The sequence below is a fragment of the Somniosus microcephalus genome, chromosome 2 (assembly GCF_052327205.1).
Source record: "Somniosus microcephalus isolate GS21.2 chromosome 2, FLI_Smic_1.0, whole genome shotgun sequence".
NCBI classification, from domain to species: domain Eukaryota; kingdom Metazoa; phylum Chordata; class Chondrichthyes; order Squaliformes; family Somniosidae; genus Somniosus; species Somniosus microcephalus.
In genome coordinates this window covers 32,989,708-33,006,130 of record NC_140988.1, presented here as the reverse complement: position 1 = coordinate 33,006,130, position 16,423 = coordinate 32,989,708, and positions in this window count along the sequence as shown.

The following is a 16,423-nucleotide window of genomic DNA, read 5'->3' as shown; positions in this document are numbered from 1 at the left end:
GTTAAAGCTTAAGACTGAAGCCTTTTATTAAGTAAGAATCATGGCAGAGTTAACAGAGTTCATCATCGACCGAGCCCTTGGTAGAACATACCAGAAGAGGGGCGGGGCCAGGGAGGAGCATTAGTGGTTCCCCCCGGTGGAACATGCCAGACATTACAAGTACAAGTACAAATATCAGAACACAGTTATTTCATCACAGGGGTGTACTGCAATACTCCACCAGAAATGTTAAGGGCCACGATGGCATTGACAGTGCAGTCCATGCCCCGGCACAAAGCTCGAGTTGTGGGTGTAGCGGGTGAAATATCTCAATGGTAGCCTCCTTGGTGAACTGAAGGTGCCTGAGACATTGCTCCTGAGCAAAGTTAATGTCAGAGAAAAGCTCCCTGAATACCCGCTGTGGACATTAGTCTCCTGTGCAGTGGCCTACTCCTCCTCCCTCGTGTAGCAGCTGCTCCAGCTCTCTGGTGTCTTCCATGCTGCTCCCTTTGTCCTCCAGCCCTGAAAGCAGCCCTAACAGAGCAACCATAGCAGCAGCAAAATTAGCTGTGAGGCAGACAAAAAAAAGTGCAAGATCAGCAAAATTTTGCTCTGTCTAAACAACGTGAACTTTCCAGAGTGATAGAACACACCCAAAAAATGGCCAGACGTAAAGCAGCAGCCTGAAATGAGACACCAGCAATTAACCTGCAAGTGCTGCATGATCCCTTTAAATCGCACTGGTAAGGAGGTCTCCCTGCCTCGTTGTGCTGTGCGAGTTCAAAAATTGGGATCGGGACCCTAATTGAAATTAATTATTGTTCTGTTAAATACGCTCGACGTACGCTCCTGCCGCCAGTGCATCCGCCTTTGCCAATATGGCGAGCGGCGCCCCTCCAGATGGAAATGTGCGTACACTTCCAGCCCGATTTATTGCTACCTTAGTAGGCTGATTAACACCTGAAAAAGTAGAGCGGTATATCCAAATTTCTCGGCCAAAGTCTTTAAATATCATCGTTCATTTTTAAAGTTATACCAATTTGAATGTTCATGGTACTCATGCAACAAACAAAGTCAGAGCCAAACTCAGGGTTTGAGTATTTGGAGTTTACACAGACCATGCTGGCACAGCGCATTGGACCTTCAAGATACTCGGAGAAAGGATTATGGTGGCAGTAACTGTAAGAGTGAAGCAACATAATTAAAGTGCAGCTTAGCACACAGGTCCCAATTGCTGGCTCTGGGAGATGGATTATATACATTAAAACACACAACGCCAATTAAGGATGTTGCTATCAGCTTAATAGGGAGAACGAACTATATTGCTGAGCTTATACATCACAACGTGTGAAGGCAACAGAATTCTACTGAACTGCTGGCTTTTCCAGAGTTCATAGGGTGATTAACCAAACCCTTGCTGCCGTTTAGGCTTCTGGGCACAATGCTGATGGTGCACAACCACTAGCACTAAATCATGACAGTGAATACTCTCTGTGACATGAAACATTTTTGTCCATGATGTATCGTGTTATTGATCTCCTTCTTTCTATCACGGTATGTATTGAGTTAAAAACCAGGTACGCTCACCGTTGTGGTACACAAAGCCCAGAATATGGATGTTATGTCTGCATCAGATGTCCAAGAAACGGGCCAAGCCATTCAATACAAGTGGTTTGTGTGGTAAACCACTTTTATCGTTACACTATAGTTATCACTGTTGTATTGTTATCACCGTTATCACTGTTGTATCACGATACGAGGTCGCCTCTTGTCGCGCTGTTATACCTGGGCTGACCACCTCCGACTCCGCCCATGGCTCCACCTACCTGCCCAGGTATAAAGGTAGTCGACTGGCTGGTATTCCTCCTTGTTGGACCCGATCACCCACGAGGGTGGGCTCTGTTATTTAGTCAATAAAAACCTTTAGTTACATTCCTAACTCGTCGCCTTTTATTGGACGAATTGATAGGTATATCAATTTTATTGACTAAATTTTAAAGATGTCTACTACTGGCCAGCCAGAAGCCCTCCCAGAAGCACAGCCACAGCAGCTTTCAGACACCGGGCTACGCCAGCCACACCAGCCGGCTTGGCTGCAAGCCCTCAAACCACCGTACCTGGATCTAAACCCACAGGCAGCAAACTCAGCCCTCAACTTCAAACACTGGCTGGACTGCTTCGAATCCTATCTGGAAGAATCCGGCGTCCCGCAGAGATCCAAACTAAGACTTCTGAACGCCCAAGCGAGCCCGAGAGTATACGCACTCATCCAGGACACGACTACATACGAGGCCGCTATCAACCTACTGAAACAGCAGTACCGCAGCCCGGTAAATTACATGTACACCAGGCACCTCCTAAGATCCCGCCCGCAACAGCCAGGAGAGTCTGTAGCTGAATTTTTACGGGTGTTAAGAGCGCTCGGCAGGAACTGTGACTTTAAAGCGGTGACGGCTGTTGAAAATACGGAAGATAACATCCGCGATGCCTTTGTGAAAGGCCTATGGTCCGACTACTCACGGCAAAGACTGCTTGAAGCTAAAGACCTCGACCTGGACAAAGCTGAAGCCCTCGCTCTCTCCCTGGAGGTGGCCCATCAGGACCAGGAGGCGTTTTCCAGGTACTGCTCGCGACCCTGGGACTCGGGCCCGACCCCTACCGCAACACCCTTCGCAGCGCCGCCCCCGGGACCTACCTCAGCGTCGGCGTCCCGGACCCGACCGGGCCCGCCACCCCCGGTACCGGCTCCGACATCGGGCACCTGCGATCGGGCCGCCGGCTGCTTCTTTTGCGGCCAGGAGAAGCACCCGAGGTCGCGCTGCCCAGCCAGGAACTCTACCTGCGCAACCTGCAGGAAGAAAGGCCACTTCTCTAAGGCCTGCAGGAGCAGATCTTCAGAGGCCAGCAGTGCCTCATGCGAACTGTGGGGGCGGCCATCTTCTTTCACGGCAACTGAGGCCAGCATCCCCACACGTGAGTCATGGGGCGGCCATCTTTGATCAAGGCAACCGACCCCAATAGTGCCTCATGTGAGTTATGGGGGCAGCCATCTTCTCCGCCATTTTGTCCTACCTCGTGGGAGACGCCATTTTACCCACCACGCCCGACTGCCACCGGGCCCCCGGACCCGACGACCGCCTCGCCCGCAGACGACAACGACTCGCTTACCTACACACTAGCCTCCGTCACTCTGGATCAAGCCCGCCCACACCACCTGTCCAAGTCGATGATGGACATCAAAGTAAATGGCCACGCCACGACCTGCCTGTTCGACAGCGGAAGCACGGAGAGCTTCATCCACCCAGACACGGTGAGCCACTACTCCCTCCCTGTCCTGCCAACGCGCAACCGAATCTCGATGGCATCGAGGTCCCACGCCACGGACATTAGCGGCTACTGTGCTGTGACCTTGTCAGTTAAGGGTACAGAGTATAAAAATTTTAAACTCCTCGTCCTCCCCCAGCTCTGCGCTGCCGTCCTACTAGGGCTGGACTTCCAATCCCACCTCCAAAGTGTAACCCTAGCATACGGTGGACCCCTCCCCCCACTCACAGTCGACAACCAGCGAAGGTTAAACCGCCCACCGCGTAACACCTGCAGCCTATCCACCCTCAAGGTGCCGCCACCTTCCCTGTTCGCTAACCTCACCCCCGACTGCAAACCCGTCGCTACCAAGAGCAGGCGGTACAGCGCTGGGGACAGAGCTTTCATTAGCTCTGAGGTGCAGCGTCTCCTGAAGGAGGGCATCATCGAGGGGAGCAACAGCCCCTGGCGTGCCCAGGTCGTGGTCGTTAAGACCGGCGATAAAAATCGCCTGGTCATCGACTACAGCCAGACCATAAACAGATACACCCAGCTGGACGCATACCCCCTTCCCCGCATATCTGACATGGTCAATCAGATTGCACAATACCGCGTATTCTCGACCATCGACCTTAAGTCGGCCTACCACCAACTCCCTATCCATCCCGAGGACCGCCAGTACACCGCCTTCGAGGCGAATGGGCGCCTATACCACTTCCTTAGGGTCCCGTTCGGTGTCACCAACGGGGTCTCGGTCTTCCAAAAGGAGATGGACCGGATGGTTGACCAGAACGGACTGCAGGCCACATTCCCCTACCTAGATAACGTCACCATCTGCGGCCGCGACCGGCAGGACCACGACGTGAATCTGGAGAAATTCCTCCGTACAGCCCAACGGCTGAACCTCACCTACAATAAGGAGAAATGTGTGTTTAACACCTCGCGCCTTGCCATCCTTGGCTGTGTAGTAGAGAACGGACTCATCGGCCCCGACCCCGAAAGAATGCGCCCCCTCATGGAGCTACCCCTCCCCCACTGCCCTAAGGCACTTAAGAGAACCCTGGGGCTCTTCGCCTACTATGCCCAATGGGTGCCCAATTATGCGGACAAAGCCAGACCCCTCATGAAGTCCACATCCTTCCCCCTTACGGAGGAAGCATGCGCAGCCTTCTCCCTCATTAAGGGAGACATTGCCAAGGCCACTATGCACGCAGTGGATGAGTCCATCCCCTTCCAAGTCGAGAGCGATGCATCCGACTTCGCCCTAGCCGCCACCCTTAACCAGGAGGGGAGACCGGTGGCCTTCTTCTCAAGGACCCTACAGGGCCCTGAGATCCGACACTCGTCGGTCGAGAAGGAGGCCCAGGCGATTGTGGAGGCGGTACAACGCTGGAGGCACTACCTGGCAGGCAAACGATTTACCCTCCTTACCGACCAACGTTCGGTCGCTTTTATGTTTAATAACAAGCTGAGGGGCAAAATCAAGAATGACAAGATCTTGAGGTGGAGAATCGAGCTCTCCACCTACGATTATGATATCTTGTACCGGCCAGGTAAGCTGAACGAACCCCCCGATGCTCTGTCACGAATTACATGCGCCAGCGCGCAAAGTGATAGACTTCAGACCCTCCACAACGACCTCTGCCACCCCGGGGTCACCAGACTTTACCATTTCATTAAGGCCCGCAACCTGCCCTACTCCATCGAGGAGGTCAGGACCATAACCAGGAACTGCCAGACCTGTGCCGAGTGCAAACCGCACTTCTTTAGGCCGGACAGAGCAAGCCTGATCAAGGCCACCCGCCCCTTCGAGCGCCTGAGCATCGACTTTAAGGGGCCCCTCCCGTCCTCTGACCATAATGTGTACTTCCTCAACATTGTTGATGAGTACTCCCGTTTCCCCTTTGCCTTCCCCTGCCCAGACATGACCAGTACCACGGTCATTAAATGCCTGAACGACCTCTTCGCCTTGTTCGGGTTCCCAAACTATATACATAGTGACCGGGGCTCCTCTTTCATGAGCGAGGAACTCCGTCAGTTCCTACTAGCGAGAGGTATTGCAGCAAGTAGGACCACCAGCTACAACCCCCGAGGGAACGGCCAGGTGGAAAGAGAGAACGCGACGGTATGGAAGGCCGTCCTCTTAGCCTTAAAGTCTAAGGGCCTCCCAACCTCCCGCTGGCAGGAAGTCCTCCCGACAGCGCTGCACTCCATCCGGTCACTACTTTGCACTGCCGTTAACGCCACCCCCCATGAACGAATGTTTGTTTTCCCCAGGAAGTCGACTACGGGAACCACTCTACCAACCTGGCTGACCTCTCCGGGGCCCATCTTGCTGCGAAAGCACGTGAGGGCCCATAAAACAGACCCCCTGGTCGAGAGGGTGAACCTCCTGCACGCCAACCCCCAGTACGCCTACGTGGCTTACCCAGACGGGCGGGAGGACACTGTCTCCTTACGAGACCTCGCACCCTCGGGCACTCCGGAGACACCACCTTTACCCCCCCCCACCACCCCCCCAATTCCAGCCCAGGTAGACGGCATGCCGGAACCCCACGAGCCTTCGCCGACCACGCAGACACCAGCACTAACACCGGATAATGCAGCACCGCCGCTGCGACGATCGGAGAGGCTTACGAGGCCTCCGGACAGACTGACATACCAGAACTGGTAGTACACTTCACCCCGCCGGACTCAAATCTAAACAAGGGGTGAATGTGGTAAACCACTTTTATCGTTACACTATAGTTATCACTGTTGTATTGTTATCACCGTTATCACTGTTGTATCACGATACGAGGTCGCCTCTTGTCGCGCTGTTATACCTGGGCTGACCACCTCCGACTCCGCCCATGGCTCCACCTACCTGCCCAGGTATAAAGGTAGTCGACTGGCTGGTATTCCTCCTTGTTGGACCCGATCACCCACGAGGGTGGGCTCTGTTATTTAGTCAATAAAAACCTTTAGTTACGTTCCTAACTCGTCGCCTTTTATTGGACGAATTGATAGGTATATCAGTTTGTGAGGTTTTTTTGTATATATGTTTGATGGGCAGCTGTTTGAGTTTGAGTGGCACATATTTAAATTTCCTTTGTACCAGACAAAGTTTGAAATATATTTTCTTTAGTGTATCTTGTTTAAATTGGGGAGTCCATCTGAAGTCATCAGAGAGAGATTGATAGGCCACAGGCCTTCCCTGGATGGTCAGAAACTAAGAGGAGCAGGCCATTGAGCTCTCAGTGTGGGAAATCAATAGGACTGCAATTTGAAGGTTAGACATTCACCAGTTAGCAGCCCTCTAAAACAATAAGTGAGTAGAAAATTCCTCACCGCTCACTGTCTTCTCAATCTCTCAGGGTTTTGCACACCCATTCTTAGCTCATGCCCTCTTTTCTTAACAGCTGGCAAAGAAGAATCCTCTGAATAAAACTCGCCATGAGCCTGCATTCCATGCTTCTTAGCCTCCAAATCAACGTGGGCTGCCTCCTCCCGGGAGCTTCCTGTCTAATCCTTTCTGAATTGCAGAGTTGTTAAGCTCACAGCAAGCTGCCACCATGTGTAAGACATCCTCAGGAGCATATTGCAGTGCCCCCCTCCTGATCTGTCTAGGCAATGAAACCTACCCTTCAGGACCCCAATTGTTTTCTCAAAGACCACTCAAGCTGATGAATAGACCTTGTTGGAGCACTCTTCAGTTGCTGTTCTTGCCACTCACGGGTCTATGAATCATGGAAGCAAGAGGTAAGCATTATTTCCCAACAGCCATCCTTATATTTGATCGTCTTTGTTGAATAGATCAGGGTGTCTGGAATTTCAGGGCAAAAATGTGCCATGACAACAGCCTACAAAATTTACAATTGACCCGCAGAATGCTTTGGAGCCGTTCACAGACTATTTGCACATTAAGCGGGTGGTATCCCTTTCTGTTTGGAACGTTCAAAGGGTTCATTGTTGGTGTTTGCAATGCCACTTGGGTTCTAGCTATTATACCCTGAACTTTGAGGAATCCAGCAGGCTGATAAATATGTAGGGGGCAAAATTGGATCATGCCCCCTTTGGGGCGCTAACTTCACCGGGCTGCTACTTTTAGTGCCTCGAAATTGTTAGCACCCCCCGCACCCGAAATTCACTGGTAGAGCCCCAAGAGGGAGGCGGGGCGCTACTGGAAGTGCCCCGCCTCCCTCTTGGGGTGCTACAAGGAATATCGCGGTGCTACGTGCCACAGTGCCGGAGGCACAGTGACGCGGGGCGCTAATAGTTACTGCCGGCGCTAACGGTTACTGCTGCCGCTAACCTCCCACTGAATTTCGCGGGAGGCGTTAGCGGCGCCGCGCCCGGGCACGAGGTGCTTTGCACCCCATTAGAGGGTGCTAACGGGAGGCGCAAATCAACTGAATTTTTCCCCCGTAGAGTCCTATAACACTGCAGCCTTGCAGCCATCACAAATTGCATGAGTTCTCTGACTCGCCTGAAGATTGCAACTGTGAGGTATCGATGCATACCTGGACAGCACCCTGGATGATGTTGCAAATGTTCCCCATTGCTGCTTGAAATGAACTGATGGTACAAAAATAATAAACACAGTGGTAACTTTGACAGTCACTGACAGAGCGCGATGATATATATGACAGATAAGCTTGGCTGCCAATCTTCTTGCAGCAGCTGGCATTGTTCAGCTACAGACTCTTTAGTGAATCTACTCATCTCATGCAGGGCTCCTCACTCAGATCTTCATAAGATCTGCATGGCCTATTGATTCTTTGTTGGGGCGCATCCTCCACAGATGCCTCATTCTTCTTTCCTACCTTCTGTTTTTCTTCTCTCTCTATTAATATGGGAAGAAACCCGTAAAGGAAAACTTTTGTAGATGACTAAGAACTCCTTAATCTGGGTGAGGATGATTGAAATATGACCAAAGAAAATAAAGTTCTTAAAAATAGTAATTCTAAATCCAGATATAACCCTAAGTAGCATATCTGGGCTGTAAGCTACAAACAGAAAGCAAATCCACCTACATTTAGTGGTGCTGGCAACTGGTACGTCTCCTTTATCTCAGCTTCACTTACATTGGTGACAGAGGATTCCAGCCTAGCCTGGCCATCTCTGTGATTTGCATAAATGTAAATGAAGGGGTAGGTGGAGAATATGGAGCCCCCAATCTGGACCACAAATGCTACCACTGATAAGACAAGACAGAAACCCAGCATAGCCAGGACCCAGCCCAAATTTCAGCCCACAAGATGTTGTTGCAGTACAGCCATGACAATAGAATGAGGGAAACAACGAGCAAATTTGAGGCCACCATTAGTACCTCAAAGCTACGCTTCACAAGCCTGGACCAATCAGGGCAGCCTTAAAGTACAACCCACTCCAGGGGGAGAGGGGAAGATTCTCAGGGGGTCAGCGGGCGCGATCGGTGGCAGGTCAGGTGGGAAATTTTCTTTTTGACAACAGGTCGGGAACCCTGCTGTCAACCCACCACCATGGGACTTTCCCAAATGTCGGGTCTGTCAGGGCTGAACAGACCCAACACGCAACGGCGGGGGAGGCAATTCAGGTCATTATGGCCCATTAAAAAATATTTGGATCTCATCTTACCATTTTACAAGGTCACCCATGGGGTCCATGCTGCTCAGGGATCACGTCAGGTAAGGGGATCAGGAGTTGTATGACCATGGGATCATCTCATTACTTGACAGCTGCAAATGTGCTATAAAAACTCCCAGCTCAAAGCTGTTCACTTTCCAAGCTCAGAAGCTGTTACTTACTGCATATGGAAGTCAGATTGAGGTTGCAAGTGTTTGGAGTAAACTCTCTATCCAATGTCACCTAATTGAAACAACCTCTCCTACCATTGACAGTTCGCTTCTCTCACTTCAAGTTCATCTGCCAGCCATGACATCAGCATCGGTGCCCTTGAAACTCTCTCACCTTGGTCCTCAGAATCCCACCACAATCAGCCCCAACACCAGCAGCACCAGGCACACCAGCAGTACCAACAACAACAATACCAACCTTCTTCGCAATCAACTGATGCTGCACAGGACATAGGGCATCAGCACCGGACCACATTGCTGCCCGGGACACCAGGGGTGGCTTCACCATGGCCAGATTTACTTCACTTCATGCTGTATGCCCTGGCTGCCACATAATGCACCAGGTTGGCACCACCCAACAACAACACCATAAAGCATCCCTACAATGTCCAAGCAATTCCTTTTACACCCATTACCATTGCGGGGGGTACCGTTATGTCTCACCATTCACTGCAACTCACTAAGCCACTTCCAAAGGTGCACACAAATCTCTCCAAGAATGGAAAATGTTGAAAATAAAGGTTTCAATGTTTGACACCACATTAACAGAAATTTTACATGAACATTGGATAAAACACCAAAGTGCCTACCCTTGTGTGTTGTTAGTTGGTAGGATTGGACTAGGATGAGGGTGAGTGTGAGGGGTGGCTAGTGATGATTTAGATAGAGAGGGATGGGTGGAGGTGCAAGGTAAGTTGGTGCGAGTAAGGATGTGCAGGAGTAGGATAGGGAAGGCTGAGTGATGTGGCTGTGATGAGTGGCACAGCAGGATGAGGTTGAGTGTGGCTTGGCAGTAACATTTTGTGAGCTACTGAGATCATTGAGAGGTTTGCTCCACTGCAGCCAGGTCCTCCTGATGACGTCCCTGCTTGTGTCCTCCTGTGCAATGGGCAACCAGGCTGTATTGATCTCCTGGGGAGATCTCCTTGGAAGGGAAGAGAACCTCCCTGCGTGCTGTGACTCCCTCCATAAGTACATGGAATGAGTCATGGGAGAGCCTGGGTGCAGCCCTGCCCCTTTGTGCAGTGCTTGTCAGTGTTTGCAGCACCTCAATGTTGTAGAACACTGACAGCACAAATGCCAAAATGAATTTGCGCATGGTCTCTTTAAGGAAACCGGCTGATGACACGTCATCGAGTGACGTCATCAGGCCTGCTCCCTTCAATTGGCCGGCAAACGCGCTGGGCGGGCTTAACAAGCCCAATCAATGTAAAATCATTTCAGAGGGTCGGGACCTGCTACTGACCCCAGCCGCACCAAACTCACCGAGGTCGGGGAAATCGCAGCCCAGGATTTCTAAATATTTGAGATATATTCCCACAGCTGTTTTTTTTTAAACTGTTTGACTTTTAAAAAAATATATTTTGAAGGAAAGTCTCTGATTTAATGGCTTCGATATTTCCGGGGAGGCGGGGTGGGAGCAGGGGAAATGATGGGAACGTGGAGGCTCTGCCGAATTTAATGGCGGGACCTCGTTAGCATTTTTATACAGATTGAGAAGGCTGGCTGGCTGCTGGGCGGGAAAGCCTCCAGTAGAATGCCACTGGGATGCTTCCCACCAATTGGTAATGATCGGAGCATGGTGGGGGTGGGTTGAGAGGGTGGGAGCAAGGAGCGAGGGAACAACATGGCGGGGAGTCTCATTAGATCGCGGGGTGGGGTCGTCAGATCGTGGGGAGTGAGGCAGATCGCGGCAACAGGTTTGCTTGAGGAGCAAGGCCCACAAGCAGTGCTCCAAAAAGCACTTACTTGCTGCAGCCAACAGCTCCCGCCTCCCTTCCCCAAGCCCTGGGAAACCCAGCCCTCAGCCTTTAAATTCAAACAGCTCCCATAAATCTGAGGAACGGTGCGTCATGTAAATATAGTAATCACAGCCCCATCTTTCCAGAGCTGGTTACTCAGACGTCCCCAAACCGGCCCCGGTTAAACCGAAGGTAGGCGCGTTCGCAGCGGGTTGTGGTCAGATTTCACATATTTAACAGTTTAACGCCCCCCCAGATCCTTTCCTGCCTGTAGTGGGGTCGGGGTGGGGGGGGTTAAAATTGCCCCCAGCATACCTGATTGTGGCCATGGATTAATATCAGCGCACTTCACCAAAGTCAGAGTGCAAGATAACAATCGTTAAAAATGCACTGTGGCTCATTAAGTATTTATTTCAAGCATTTTTATAATAATAATAATAATAATCAACTTTATTGTCATTGTTAGTGCACAAGTGCAGTACAACGAAATGTAGGCTTACGGCTCCCGAGAGTGTATATTTAGATTAAGACATTTAAACATTCAACATTCATTTGGCTTGTAATACATTAACATAAACATAACCATAATAAAGTGCATTGGCAGATGTGCAGGCTTTAGAGTTTATTTGTGGAGTTCAGTAGGATGACAGCCCTGTGAAAGAAGCTGTTCCTAAATCTGGTCGTTGGGGTGCGAATGCATCTGTAGCGTCTCCCAGATGGCAGGAGGGCGAACAGACTGTGGCTGGGGTGGGTAGGGTCTTTGATGATGGTCCGTGATCTCCGTAAACAGCGTTTCTGGTATATGTGCTCTATGGTCGGTAGCCGGGTGCCGGTAATGCGTTGGGCAGTTTTGACTACCCGCTGCAGGGCTTTCCGGTCATAGTAGCTACAGCTGCCATACCATACTGTGATACAGTTCGTCAGGATGCTCTCTATTGTGCAGCGGTAAAAGTTAGAGAGGATCAGGGGTGACAGGCTACATCCCTTCAGCCTCCTTAGGAAATATAGGCGCTGCTGGGCCTTCTTCACCAGAGAGGAGGTATTGAGGGACCAGGAGAGGTCTTCCATGATGTGGACTCCGAGGAACTTAAAGCTGTCCACCCTTTCCACCACAGCCCCATGGATGTGGATAGGGGTGTGACTTCCGCCTTTAGACTTCCTGAAGTCCGTTCATACTGGTATCTCAGTATAATCAGTACACTGGCACAGTTCTCCAATTTCTAAAGTTACTTACTCTAGGCTCTTCAGGCCTAAATCAACCTTGCCCCCATTTTATGGGCATAATATGGGCATAACTTTGACCAATTTAGCAGTGGGGTGGCCTGCGTCCAATCTGTGGGGTGTCCAGCTCACTGCCGGGCCTGCTCCTCTTCCAATTTTGAGCAGCCCCTTTGACCGCCAATGAAATGCGCATGTATGTTTTTAAAAGATCATGCAGAAATTGTTGATGTGGAGCCAGGAGGAGCAGGACTGCTTCCCTGAGTCCACAGCACTTGCAATCGGGCCTCCACCTGTTGCCATTCCTACCCCCGGGACTTACCATCAGGCTGGCAAGCCAAGTAAGCCCAATATGCACCTTTGAAAAAGGGGCAAGATGCCTGTGGGGGGCAGGACTGGAGCTGGCAGCCTGCCCGAATTAAACAAAAGCATCCCGAGGAACAATTTTGGAGCTGCCTCGGCCCTCAGACTACCAGGTTGGAGCTCGCACAGTAGGCACGCCATTGGTTATGGAACCAAAAAATGGACCGTAATATCAATTCCTGCCCCTTTTTGTTTGGCAGCCCCACTTTTGATTCTGTTGCAGAGGCAATAGACAAGTAAACAAAATGTACAAATTATGTGTGTTTTTTAACTTTAGGCCTGTAGGAAATTAGGCTGCACAGGTCTAGCCCTAAACAGCATTCATATCCAATGAGAATATTGGATAAATCTATTTCTTCTTTATCTTTCAATTTTTCTCTATCTGGATGATAGACCGCCATAAGGTATTCTAATCTGGTTTTACTTTGTGGATGTGAAATAAAGATTTCTTCAAATATGAGCTAGCTCACAGTCTGTGGCTCATTCTTACCTTATCTCGCAGCTTGAAAATGTCATCACGCAGCAGCCTATTTTCATTATCAGGTGCATCCGTTCTCTTGATAAAATCAGCTTCTGTTTGCTTTGCAGCTGCCTGAAGTTCTTGCCATGCTGTTACCTCTGCTTCCGACTATTGATAGATAAAAGCATAAAGTTGATGAGTTGCATTAAATCTGCCTGCCATTATAATATTAAAAAGACACATCGCTTTTCTTCACTGGCCCCTGGGGGTCTCCCAGAAACAGTTAAAGGAAAACTTTACCCCAATACACATTTATTCAGGTAAAAGAATGACGTCGAATTTATAACACAGAAACAGGCTTTCGGCCCAACTGGTCCATGCCGGTGTTTATGCTCCACGTGGGCCAAATAATGGACAATAAGAAAATGAAAAACTTGCTTAAGGACTACTTTGTTGCTGTTTTCACAATATCTTAGATAAAAACCCTAATTAGAAGAGCTACATATTTTATTTTACATTAAATCCAAAGAGGATAAATCAGGAACAGGCACTGTTTTTTGTTTTGAGTGTTTTAATTGCAGTTATAAGTTGAATAGATAGCAGATCGGGAACCCACTGTCAAAACACGCACACAGGACTTTCTCGATGCCAGGTCTGCCAGCGCTGAGCAGACCCGACAGGCAGCGGCGGGGGAGGCAATTAACATCATTAGTGGTTTATCCATGTTTATTTTCCAGCTTTCTGGATTTGACAGGTCGCCCACTGGTTTCCCGCTATGCCTAGGCTTTGTCTGTGAAGCTGAGTCAGGAGGTCAGTGGCCATTGAATCAGCTGATGAGCTGACAGCTTCAAATGTCAAGTCAAAGCTCTCAGCTGATAGAGACATGTTCCTTTAGGCACTAGCCTCTCTAAACTGGATTTCCACTACAGATTCAGGATGCTGCAAGCCTTTACACAAGTCTCCATCCAGTCTGACCTCATTACCTCTCCCACCATTGCCAGATCACTTCTGTCATTTCTACTTCACCTACTATCTACTCCACCAGCATGGGTGCCATTGAAAGCCTCTCACCTTGGTCTTCAGAATCCGACCATGATCAGCCCCAACACCATCTGCACCAAGCACACCAGCAGCACCAACAACAACACCAACCTTCTCTGCAATCAACTGATGCTGCACAGGACAGAGGGCATTAGCACCCGACCACATTGCTGCCCAGGCCGCCAGGGATGGCCTCACCAAGGCCAGATTTACTTCACTTGACGCTGTACACCCTGGCAGCCACATGATGTGCCAGGTTGGCAACACTCCACACCTAACATAACATAAAGCATCCCTACAATGCCCAAGCCATTCCTTTCACACTCATCACCATTGCGGGGGGTACCGTTATGTCTCACCATTCACTGCAACGAACTAAGCCACTTCCAAAAGTGTGTACAAACCTGTCCAAGAAAGCAAAGTGTTGAAAATAAAGATTTCAATGTTTGACAGCACGTTAACAGAAACTTTACATGAACATTGGCTAAAACACCCAAGTGCCTACCCTTGTGTGTTGTTAGTTGGTATGATTGCACTAGGATGAGGGTGAGTGTGAGGGGTGGCTAGTGAGATGGGGAAGTGATAATATAGATAGCGAGGGATGGGTGGAGGAGCATGGTAAGTTGGTGTGAGTAAGGATGTGCAGGAGTAGGGTAGGGAAGGCAGAGTGATGGGGATGTGATGAGTGGCACCACAGGATGAGGTTGTGTGTGGCTTTGCAGTAATGTTTTGTGATCTACTGAGATCATTGAAAGGTTTGCGCCACTGCAGCCAGGTCCTCCTGACGACATCTCTGCTTGTACCCTCCTGTGCAATGTGCAACCAGGCTGCATTGGTGTCCTGGGGAGGTCTCTTCCGCTCATAGGAAGGGAAGAGAACCTCCCTGCATGCTGTGACTCCTTCCATAAGCATATGGAGGGAGTCATGGGAGAGCCTGGGTGCAGCCGTGCACCACTGTGTAGTGCTTGTTAGTGTTTGCATCCCCTCAATGCTGTAGAACACTGACAGCACAAATGTTAAAATAAATTTGGCCATGGTTCCTTTAAGGAAACCGGCTGATGAATCGTCATAAATGATTTCATCAGACCTGCTTCCTTCAATTGGCCAGCAAATTCGCTGGGCGGGCTTAACAAGCCCAATCAATGGAAAGACATTTTGGAGGCCGAGCTGGAGCCTGCAGCGGGGCCGAGACTCGCCACCGACGCTGCCCGCCATGGACCCACTGAGGTTCGTAAAATCATGGCCTATCTGGCCATGATCACACTGCTGTTTGTTTGACCTTGCTGTGAGCAAATTGGCTGCTGCCTTTCCTACATTACAGCAGTACTTCATTGGTTGTAAAGCGCTTTGGGATGTCCTGAGGTCATGAAAGAAACTATATCAATGCAAATCTTTCTTTCATTCTTTTATCTCACACATATCGCAGCCAATGTTGAATGTATGACAAGTAAGACTTGTGGACATCAACTCTGTCCAAGGTAGAGCCATGTCGCCCAGTAATGTTTATCCTTAAATCTTAATGGGGTCGACTTTCCCTTTTGGGCGGTTAACTGGCGGAGCGTGTTGCCAGGCCTCCAGTTTTGGAGGTGAAGAGGCCAGGACCATGTTGGGGCCTCGACCTCATTTAAATGGAACTGCGAAGCTGCGGGCACTAACAGGGGTCCTAATGCAGCTCGTTGTATTCAGCCTGGCCAGTATTGGGCGGCCCACAATTGGCCAGGCTCTCATGCAAGGTAAGACCATGGGGTGTGGCAATCAAGCGGCCCGGGTAGGGTGGTGGGGGTTGTGGAGAGCAGCAGCCAACATTCCCTCTAAGCTGCGTGACTAGCTCTCTGCGCAGGACCAGCTTTTTCAATGCTAAATTTCGCACATGCGCGAAACTGTGAATGGCCTGCCGTGCACCTAATAAAAATTAGGGGGAACATTGGCAGCAGCCCAGATTATTTTTGATGGCCCTTCCAGCCCCACAAAAAAATAATTAAACTTACCTTTTCAGGGCCATTTCAGCTCTCTCACCAGTGAAGCTGGTTGGAGAGTGCGCTGCAATCAGGCTCCTGTGTAAGTCATTGGACCCAGATTGGCATATTAAAAGGGGCCTACCACCTTACAGGCAGGTGCTTCAGCCACCCAGCGGTGGGGCCTCTCTTAAAATGGCAGTTGGCCAATTTTCAGCATTAACAGGGCAGTAAGTCTACCGACCCCATTTTGAGGCCATTACTGGCCCCGTTAATGACAACTTTGGCAATTTAAAATCGACCCCAATAAGTGTCATATGCATCATAACATGAGCAATCAGAAAATTCATACTTTGGATTCCATGTCAACCTCTCTCCTTTTCATCTTACCCATGCAGATTTGTTCACCTTAAGTCATAAAACAAACATATTTCATAGTCTGATTTGGACAGCTCCCAAGACTGGTAGGAAATGGTTGCCATGGATGGAAAGGGTCCACAGACTGCCAAAGATAAGGGCCACCGATTTTCATTCCTCTATCCAGTG